Here is an 11,136-nt window from a genome sequence, read left to right as displayed (position 1 = left end):
CATTACCAGCAGTACTACGAGGAGAAATCTCGAATCTCGAATCATGATGTGTCGTTAGTGTTCTCTCCGTCGTGGTTCTCATCGCTTGAATGGAGTTTCTTCTGGATTGTTGGATTCAAGCCAGTATTAAAGTGTTTGGGGCGGCCGATGGTGGCGACGGCTTTGTATCATCGACTAAGGCTTGTAATCGGTGGAGATTAAGCGACTAAAGAAAAAAAACGAGTTTAATATAAACTTGAAGAAATTAGGTTAAAAGTCAATACCATGATTATAGGGATTATTTTTGGAAGTTACTAATCAAACTAATAAACTACCCTTATTTATTTAATTAATTATTTAATTTTAATTGACTCACATTTATGTGTGACATCCCCAAAATCACGGCCAGAAAAGACCGGTTTGTTTATGCTTTGTTTAAAAACCAGAGTTACATTTTAAATGAAAGTGTTGCGGAATTTGTCCCAAAACAAAATATGATAAAGATTTATCAAAAGCATTTCCATAGAAATATATTTCATTAAAAGACTTGGGATGTCATGTTCGTACAGATCAAAAGCATAAACAATACAATATAAGCCTTACTACATTATTTCATATCTACGGGCCTATATCCGTAATCCCTCGTCCAAAACATCACATCTATGCTCATGCGCCACTACCTGTAATACAAGAAACTGAGTGGGTCAGGCTTGGGAGACTGGTGAGCACATAGGGTTTTCAACCCACAATAAATAAGTTTATTAATTTCATCAATCAACAATAACCCGATTACCCGTTCCCATTATCCTCACTTTACGTCCCTAAACACCTATCATAAGGGACCTAGCCTAAGGATCATCATCGGGACGGACACTACTGCTAAGGGGATTCCTCATCAATAAATGTCCTAAAGGCAACCATGTGGGGGATGGAGTACACCGGTGAACACATCGTTCACAAACTCCTACAGGTTGCAAGCCTACTAGTGTTCCACTGGACTGTCTAGAAGAGTCCGTGGTCGTCATCCATACTCCGCTAGATGACAGAATCAACAACATCAACATCGAGGCCTCTCATCATTTTATCACACATCACCTATTACATCTACCCATGTTTTACCCCCAACATTTTCGTAGATATAAAATACATATACAGTTTAAATCATTGAAAACATGTATAACAATGTACATCCAGCATAGATAGCAAGTATTCAGATAATATGCACACATAGCACGTAATTTATATAAAATACTTCATATCTATGTGTAAGCTGAAAGTAACTATGTACTCACCTGATTAGGTAGTGTCTCAGCACTCGGACAGCGCTTCGATACTCACAAAACGATATTCCTTCGATAAAACCTAGTATCGATACCACTAGGGTTTAGTCTAACGATAACCGCGACAAATTAATTGTCTGACTATTATTATTATTATTATTTAAGCGTTAATAACACTCAATATAAATCATAATAATAGCACAAATAATTATTTTAAGAACCTAATAACATTCCTATAATTATTTGAAAGCTATATTAAAAATTGCGTAAGCGTAGCACACTTACAGCGAATTTTATCGAAAATCGGGACTTAATTGGAACAGCGTTTCGAAACCGAAAAACTCCTTTTTTTCGGGACTTCGGGAGCCTCGTGGCTTCCCTAGGGTGCTAGGGGTTTTATCTAGGGCTTAGGGGTGGTTTGGGGTTGTAGAGAGAGAAAGAAGTTAGAGAGAGAAGTGATTTTGGTGTGAAAATAAGGGCTGCCTTCGCTGCCTTTTATAGCCTGCGAGGCCTCGGTACGCTGGGCGTACCTCGGACCTACGTTGGGCGTAATGGCTCGGATAAGGCTGCCAGATCGACTCCAGCTGTTAGCCACTTCGGAAGGGATAAGACCGAGGTTACGCGGGGCGTAGGGCAAGCCTTCGTGGCATGATCCGAAGCGAGATCTGAGACCATCATCGGACGGCCCACAACGCGCCACGTCATCAGTCTCGCACCAGGTTTCGCATTTTCATACTTCAACTTTAAAAATTCGTAACTTTCACGTACGACCTCCGATTTCGACGTTCTTTATATCCACGCGAAGGTGGGAACGTACTCTACAACTTTCGTTTAGACTTCGTCGGCTAATTTTGGCTCGATTTTAAATTTTATATTATTAACGGGTCGGGACACGATTGGTCCGTTAAATCCTCATAACTTCTTCATCCGACATCCGTTTTCGCCCATCTTTTTCTCGTTACGCTACTCTCAACGAGGTCTTCGATTCTCGTTTAGGTCGTGTCGGCTAAAAACCGCTCGATCTAATATTCGAATTTCGGGCAGTACACTGCTAACTCGAAACTTCGAAAAATCATAACTTCTTCATACGAAGTCAGATTTGGGTGTTCTTTTTATCAATGTTCTTAGTTTAACATATTCTACGACTTTCGTTTAGATCGCTAAGGCTAAATCTCGCTCTATCATAAATTCACTGTTTACGCTTTCCGGTATCGTGCCAGTTCTGTCACGAAACTTCGACAGGTCATAACTTCTTCGTTATAACTCGGATTTTGGCGTTCCTTATATGCACAGAAACCTGGAGACATATTATACAACTTTATGTTGAGATATCGGGATTATCTCACACTTTAATTTTGACGCTCATTTTATTCTTTATTAATTATACATTTATAATTAAATAATAAACACATAAACACACATAATTCACATAATACTTAAATATTTCATCTTTATTACTTCAAAAAGAGTTACAAGAGTTGACCTAGACTATTACATTGACAAAAATGCTTAGCCCTGAAACCCGGGCATTACAATTCTCTCCCCCTTAGGATGATTCCGTCCCGGAATCACGCATCAGCAAACAAATGTGGATAGCGACTCATCATGTCATCCTCTGTTTCCCAAGTGAGATTCGGCCCATTCGAATGTTTCCATCGGACTAGCACTAAGTTGACCATCTTGCGTCGTAACTTCATAGTCTTACGGTCAACAATTGCCTCAGGCTCTTCGATCAGCCTTTTATTTTCATCCATCCTTAACTCTGAAATTGGAATTATGTCGGGAACATCTCCCGTGAATTTCCTCAAATAACACACATGGAAGGTGTTATGAATACCATTGAGTTCTTCGGGCAATTCCAGCTTGTAAGTTTGGTTCCCAATCTTCTGAAGAACTTTGAACGGTCCAATAAACCTTGGACTCAACTTTCCTCGTTTCCCAAATCGTATAAGTCCCTTCCACGGTGAGACTTTAAGAACGGAATCCCCAACTTCGAAGGTTATCGGTCGTCTTTTCTTGTCAGCATAGCTCTTCTGACGATCCTGAGCTGCTAACATTTTTTCCCTAATCACCTTCAACTTCTCAGCAGTCTCATGGACTATCTCGGGGCCCATAAACTGCTTCTCTCCGGCTTCAAGCCAACACGACGGCGTACGACACTTCTGTCCATACAAGGCTTGGTAAGGTGCCATCTTGATGCTCGAGTGGAAACTGTTGTTGTAGGAGAATTCTACCAGAGGTAAGTGCTCGTCCCAATTCCCTTGGAATTCGAGGGTACATGCTCTCACAATATCTTCCAACGTCTGAATCGTTCTTTCGCTCTGACCATCGGTTTGCGGATGGTAAGCCGTACTCAAACATAACTTTGTACCCAACTCCTCTTGCAGACTCCTCCAAAACCTCGACGTGAAACGACTATCACGATCTGACACAATCGTAAGAGGGACACCGTGAAGTCTTACAATTTCCTTCACGTAAGAATTTGCGAGCTTATCCATAGACCACTTCTCGTTGGCTGCTATGAAGTGTGCACTCTTGGTGAAACGATCCACGACTACCCAAATCATGTCGTGTCCGTTCTTCGTCCTGGGCAGTTTAGTCACAAAATCCATGGTGATGTCTTCCCATTTACCCATGGGTACAGGTAAAGGTTCTAAACTCCCATACGGTTTTTGATGTTTTGCCTTAACTCTCGCACATGTCACGCACTCGGCCACATACTTCGCAACATTGAGCTTCATCGTCGGCCACCAGTAGTAGGGTTTTAGGTCCCTATACATTTTAGTGCTACCAGGATGAATCGAGTACATGGTATTGTGTGCTTCTTCCATCAGAAGATCCCTTATTCCTCCCGTCTTAGGTACCCAAATTCGATCTTGGAATACTTTCAGTCCTCGACTGTTTGTTCCGAATACTAACGTTCTTCCCAAACGTTCTTCCTTTCGGTCATTCTTCTCTAAAGCTTCTTCTTGAGCTTTCCTGATACTTTCCACAATAGTCGAGACGACTTCAATTCTTAATGCTCTTGGCCTTTTCCTTTCAAGATTGACTTTCCGACTGAGAGCATCAACAACAATATTTGCTTTACCTGGGTGGTAAAGTATCTCACAGTCGTAATCCTTGAGAAGTTCTAGCCAGCGTCGTTGCCTCATGTTCAACTCCTTCTGATTAAAGAGATATTGGAGACTCTTATGATCAATGAAGAGCTTGCACTTCGTGCCGTAGAGGTAATGCCTCCATATTTTTAAGGCAAATACTACCGCTGCCAACTCCAAATCATGAGTGGGGTAGTTCTTTTCGTGCTCTTTCAATTGTCGAGATGCGTATGCTATCACCTTTTCTCTTTAGGTCAGAACACAACCCAAACCGACTCCAGAAGCGTCACTATAAACCGCGAAATCTTCAACTCCATCGGGTAGAGAAAGTATCGGTGCTTCACATAACTTCTTCTTTAGTTTCTCGAATGCCTCATCGTGCTTCTCACTCCACGTATACGTAACTCCTTTATGAGTCAAAGCTGTTAATGGAGCAGCTATCGAAGAAAAGTCTTGGATAAATCGTCGATAATATCCGACTAATACTAGAAAGCTTCGAATCTCCGTGGGACTCTTTGGACGTTCCCACTTCATCACAACCTCGATTTTTGCACGGTCAACCATTATTCCCTCCTGGTTAACAACATGACCCAAGAATTGGACTTCCCGTATCCAAAAGTCGCATTTGGAGAACTTTGCAAAAAGCTTCTCCTTCTTTAACACTTCTAATACTTCCCGCAGATACTTGCCTAGCTCCTCTTGGATTTTCGAGTAGATTAGAATGTCGTCGATGAACACTATCACGGGTTTATCGAGGAATGGTTTACAAACCCTGTTCATCAAATCCATGAATGTTGCAGGAGCATTGGTTAGCCCAAATGACATAACCAAGAACTCATAATGTCCATATCTTGTTCTGAATGCAGTCTTCTCAATATCCTGCTCTCTCACCTTCAGCCGATGATATCCTGGCCTAAGATCGATCTTTGAGAAGTAGCTCGAACCTTGCAGCTGATCGAATAGGTCATTAATTCTCGGCAATGGATACTTGTTCTTCACAGTTGCCTTATTCAGCTCTTGGTAGTCTATACACATTCTCATACTTCCATCCTTCTTCTTCACGAATAACACCGGAGCTCCCCATGGTGATGAACTAGGTCGAATGAAACCGCTATCCAACAGCTCCTAAAGTTGCGTCATAAGCTCCTTCATCTCCGTCGGTGCTAATCGGTAAGGTGCTTTTGCTATCGGTGTCGTTCCTGCTAACAAGTCGATACGAAATTCCACTTGTCTATCAGGTGGTAATCCGGGAAGATCTTTAGGAAAGACTTCCGGATAATCACATACAACCGGTATATTCTACACCTCTTTCTTTTCTTTCTTAGCATCGATTACGAATGCCAAGTATGATGCACATCCTTTGGACAAACATTTCTTGGCTTTCATCAGGGAGATGATTCCAGAATTCACTCTGCGTTTGTCCCCATACACCATAAATGATTCCTTTCCGGGTGGGTTCACCCTTACTATCTTCTTTCGGCATTGAATCTCAGCACCGTTGGCGCTAAGCCAATCCATACCCAAAATGATGTTGAAACCGTTTAACTCTATGGGTAATAGCTCTTCGTGGAATTCATTTCCGTTTAGGTCAATGACGATGTTCCTAATACAATTACTAACAGGTACGAATTTGCCACTGGCAACTTCTACAATCAGGGCATTATCTAGTTTTTCTACAGGCAATGCTAATTTCCCACCAAATTTATGCGACAAAAAGGAGTAGTTGGCTCCGGAATCAAATAGTATATTTGCAGGCAAACCATTTACAAGAAAGGTACCTGAAGCGACGTCTGCTGCCTCCTTCGCAGCCTCGAGCGCCATCTGGAAGGCTCTCGCCTTCGGCTTCGGTGGTATGTTGGGTCTTCCTGCCTCCTTCTTCTTCGGGCAATCCCTTGAAATATGCCCCTCCTCGTTGCACTCATAACAGACTTTCTTAGTGAACGTGCATTCGTTGGCGTAGTGCCCAGGCTTTCCGTATTTCTAACAAGTGACCTCTCCGTCACACTTCCCAGAGTGCTTCTTCTTGCACTTGTCACACCACTTCGCTTATGATCCTCCTCCTCTCGAACCAGACTTCGAGAATCTACTCTTCTTGTTGGACTTCTAGGATCCATCGAACTTCCGTTTCTCACCAACCTCAGCCCTTTCCAGACCTCTTTCCTTTTGTTGGGTCTCCACGTTCTTAGCTGCTCGAACAATTGATTTCAGAGTGGTTGCCATCTTGACTATTGGGCCAAAGTCAGCCGACAGTCCGTTTGCGAATTTCTCAATTTTGGAAAGTTCGGTTGGCACTAGGTATGGAAACAACTTCATCTTTTCCGTAAATGCAGCAGCATAGTCATCGATGCTCATTCTCCCCTTCTTCAAATTTTGGAACTCATTGTTCAGATCAATCAGGTCTATCTCTAAACAGTACTGCGCCTTCAGTTGTTCCAAGAACTCATCACATGACATTTTCAGAGCTTCTCCTCGTGGCATTGTATCTGCCAATAGCTTCCACCAGCTCAAGACTCCATTTTTCAATTGTCTTACAGCGAAGACAGTCTTCTGCTTCTCGCTGCAGTCACAGCTCTCAAACATCATCTCCATCTCGGGGATCCAGTCCATAATCTCAACAGGCTTTGGGCATCCTGAGAGACTTGGTGGTTTCGCACCCAAGAAATTTTTGTACATCCGCCCATCCTTGTTGTTTCTCCCTTCTGGGCCATCCCTTTGCTCACCTTGAGTCCCTACTTGACTCACTTGGCGGCTGTAGTTCCCTTCCTCAGATGGCTCGGGAACCGGCTCCGTTGGTTCAACATGTATGGTAGCTAAGTCCCTATTTTCGTGGAGCATCTGTCTCATTTCTTCCCTTTGTTCAGCTAGCATAGCCTGAATCATGGCTTGAACTCCAGCCATGGTAACTAGCTCAGGTGCAACTTCTTCAACAACTGGTATTTGCTGAACCACTAGGGGTTGGTTCCTATCTCCATTCGCGTTCACGTTTCCGCTACGGGTCCTTGCCATCTTGATCTATACACCGAATAAGGTGAATTTAGATCTTTATTTAGGATAGACGTTTAAATCGTCCTTATCACTCTGAAACGTTTACATGCTAGTTCTAATATCGTAGTCGTACGTTTAGAATCCTAAACACATAAGGTTTCCAGATCCGGTCGGCAACAGACCATAGATCCAAACAATTAACAGCATATCATGCACAAAGCATTTAGCACATAAAAGCATTTTAGGCACAATTCCTAAAATAAGCTAGTGCTCACACCTCACAATCATCGCTTAGCATTCTAAGTTTAAGTCTAGAAATCCTACAAATTCCTAGTTCGCTTAAACTAATGCTCTGATACCAACTGTGACATCCCCAAAATCACGGCCAGAAAAGACCGGTTTGTTTATGCTTTGTTTAAAAACCAGAGTTACATTTTAAATGAAAGTGTTGCGGAATTTGTCCCAAAACAAAATATGATAAAGATTTATCAAAAGCATTTCCATAGAAATGTATTTCATTAAAAGACTTGGGATGTCATGTTCGTACAGATCAAAAGCATAAACAGTACAATATAAGCCTTACTACATTATTTCATATCTACAGGCCTATATCCGTAATCCCTCGTCCGAAACATCACATCTATGCTCATGCGCCACTACCTGTAATACAAGAAACTGAGTGGGTCAGGCTTGGGAGCCTGGTGAGCACATAGGGTTTTCAACCCACAATAAATAAGTTTATTAATTTTATCAATCAACAATAACCCGATTAACCGTTCCCGTTATCCTTACTTTACGTCCCTAAACACCTATCATAAGGGACCTAGCCTAAGGATTATCATCGGGACGAACACTACTGCTAAGGGGATTCCTCAGCAATAAATGTCCTAAAGGCAACCATGTGGGGGATGGAGTACACCGGTGAACACATCGTTCACAAACACCTACAGGTTGCGAGCATGCTAGTGTTCCACTAGACTGTCTAGAAGAGTCTGTGGTCGTCATCCATACTCCGCTAGATGACAGAATCAACAACATCAACATCGAGGCCTCTCATCATTTTATCACACTTCACCTATTACATCTACTCATGTTTTACCCCAACATTTTCGTAGATATAAAATACATATACAATTTAAATCATTGAAAACATGTATAACAATGTACATCCAGCATAGATAGGAAGTATTCAGATAATATGCACACATAGCACGTAATTTATATAAAATACTTCATATCTATGTGTAAGCTGAAAGTAACTATGCACTCACCTGATTAGGTGGTGTCTCAGCACTCGGACAACGCTTCGATACTCTCAAAACGATATTCCTTCAATAAAACCTAGTATCGATACCACTAGGGTTTAGTCTAACGATAACCGCGACAAATTAATTGTCTGACTATTATTATTATTATTTAAGCGTTAATAACACTCAATATAACTCATAATAATAGCCCAAATAATTATTTTAAGGACTTAATAACATTCCTATAATTATTTGAAACCTATATTAAAAATTGCGTAAGCGTAGCACACTTACAGCGAATTTTATCGAAAACCGGGACTTAATTGGAGCAGCGTTTCGAAACCGAAAAACTCCTTTTTCTCGGGACTCCGGGAGCCTCGTGGCTTCCCTAGGGTGCTAGGGGTTTTATCTAGGGCTTAGGGGTGGTTTGGGGTTGTAGAGAGAGAAAGAAGTTAGAGAGAGAAGTGATTTTGGTGTGAAAATGAGGGCTGCCTTCGCTGCCTTTTATAGCCTGCGAGGCCTCGGTACGCTGGGCGTACCTCGGACCTACGTTGGGCGTAATGGCTCGGATAAGGCTGCCATATCGACTCCAGCTGTTAGCCACTTCGGAAGGGATAAGACCGAGGTTACGCGGGGCGTTCCGGATCTCGTACGCGGGGCGTAGGGCGAGGCTTCGTGGCATGATCCGAAGCGAGATCTGAGACCATCATCGAACGGCCCACAACGCGCCACGTCATCAGTCTCGCACCAGGTTTCGCATTTTCATACTTCAACTTTAAAAATTCGTAACTTTCGCGTACGACCTCCGATTTCAACGTTCTTTATATCCACGCGAAGGTGGGAACGTATTCTACAACTTTTGTTTAGACTTCGTCGGCAAATTTTGGCTCGATTTTAAATTTTATATTATTAACGGGCCGGGACACGATTGGCACGTTAAATCCTCATAACTTCTTCATCCGACATCCGTTTTCGCCCATCTTTTTCTCGTTATGCTACTCTAAACGAGATCTTAGATTCTCGTTTAGGTCGTGTCGGCTAAAAACCGCTCTATCTAATATTCGAATTTCGGGCTGTACACTGCTAACTCGAAACTTCGAAAAATCATAACTTCTTCATACGAAGTCAGATTTGGGCGTTCTTTTTATCGATGTTCTTAGTTTAACATATTCTACGACTTTCGTTTAGATCATTAAGGCTAAATCTCACTCTATCGTAAATTCACTGTTTACGCTTTCCGGTATCGTGCCGGTTCTGTCACGTAGAATACGTTTGTAATTTTTTATAGGGTACAGAATCACACCAATCTGCATCTGTCCCTTTCAAGACATAGTAAAGTACGTTCCTATTATGTATATTGGTTTAATAAAGGATAAGTATGTTGATATTTCATTCTCTATATTTTATACTAATTATATATGTTTGTTGGAACATATTTTAGGTAAATGAATTGGAGAGCATTCTAGAAAGGGAAATGAAGGAACAGGAGGAGATGCAAGCCCATCTTGAAAAAGTGGTGAAGTTACGAGAGAATATGGAAAGTCGTCTTCATGGATAAATGGTAGAGCTTATGAAGCAATTCACTCGAAGCGATAAACCACCCGATTATGCATGTTTATCCCATAATATTGAAATAATTTTGACATGTTTTTAAAGGATAATTATGAGAAATAGCAACGTACTTTGTCAAAGTTCTTGATTATGGCATCATACATTATAAGTAGCAATCTACTTTCATTTTGTTTGTGATTATAAAAACCATGACCCTGAATGATCTTGTAAGTTGTAATCGGGAGATATGACAAATTACATTGCTATTACTATTGAAAATAGGCTACTATTATGAGTAAAAACTTAAAGTATGTTGTATAATCGTGAAAAAATCAAAAATGGTTTCCTAATATAATTAGAGTTTAAAGTATGTAAATATAATTAAGAATTTCAATAAATTATGTTGCTATTTATCACATTAACTCATTAAAATTATTCATTTTTACTTTTTTCAGTCCTCTTTATTTTCAGCATTGGAAAACATTTATGGTATTTGACAATATATAAATATCTCTCCGGCTAACAACTCTCGTGTGGAATCCACAAGCTAATCAGGAAGGATATGCTTCATCACTTGTTAAAGTCCTAAGAACTATTATGAAACTTTGGATGCCTTCTTAAAAAGTAGATTGCTGCTATTTTTTTAATATTACGCATTTAATGCCGAATATTGATATGAAATTTATGGATTTAATGTATGTCTAATATTGGAACTTTTTTACTATTATATTTGTTGGTTTTAAAATATGGATTTCATGAATTTATATAAATTATTATTATTATTATGCTAAAATCCGTAGGTAATCCGTCACATGCAATCTGTCGGTAATCCATTAGTGGGTATTTTGATATTCCGTCGGTAATCCGTAAACGAGATATTTTGTCAATAATTTGTTGTAAACACCTTCTGTTGGAAATCCGTTGCAAAAATATTTCTATCGATAATTGTTACTAATTATTGACTGGAAATTTTGTTAAAATTTGGCGTCCTCGAAAATC

The sequence above is a fragment of the Lactuca serriola genome, chromosome 3 (genome assembly GCF_051521515.1).
Source record: "Lactuca serriola cultivar US96UC23 chromosome 3, Lser_US96UC23_V15, whole genome shotgun sequence".
NCBI classification, from domain to species: Eukaryota; Viridiplantae; Streptophyta; class Magnoliopsida; order Asterales; family Asteraceae; genus Lactuca; species Lactuca serriola.
Note: the sequence above shows the minus strand (reverse complement) of the source record.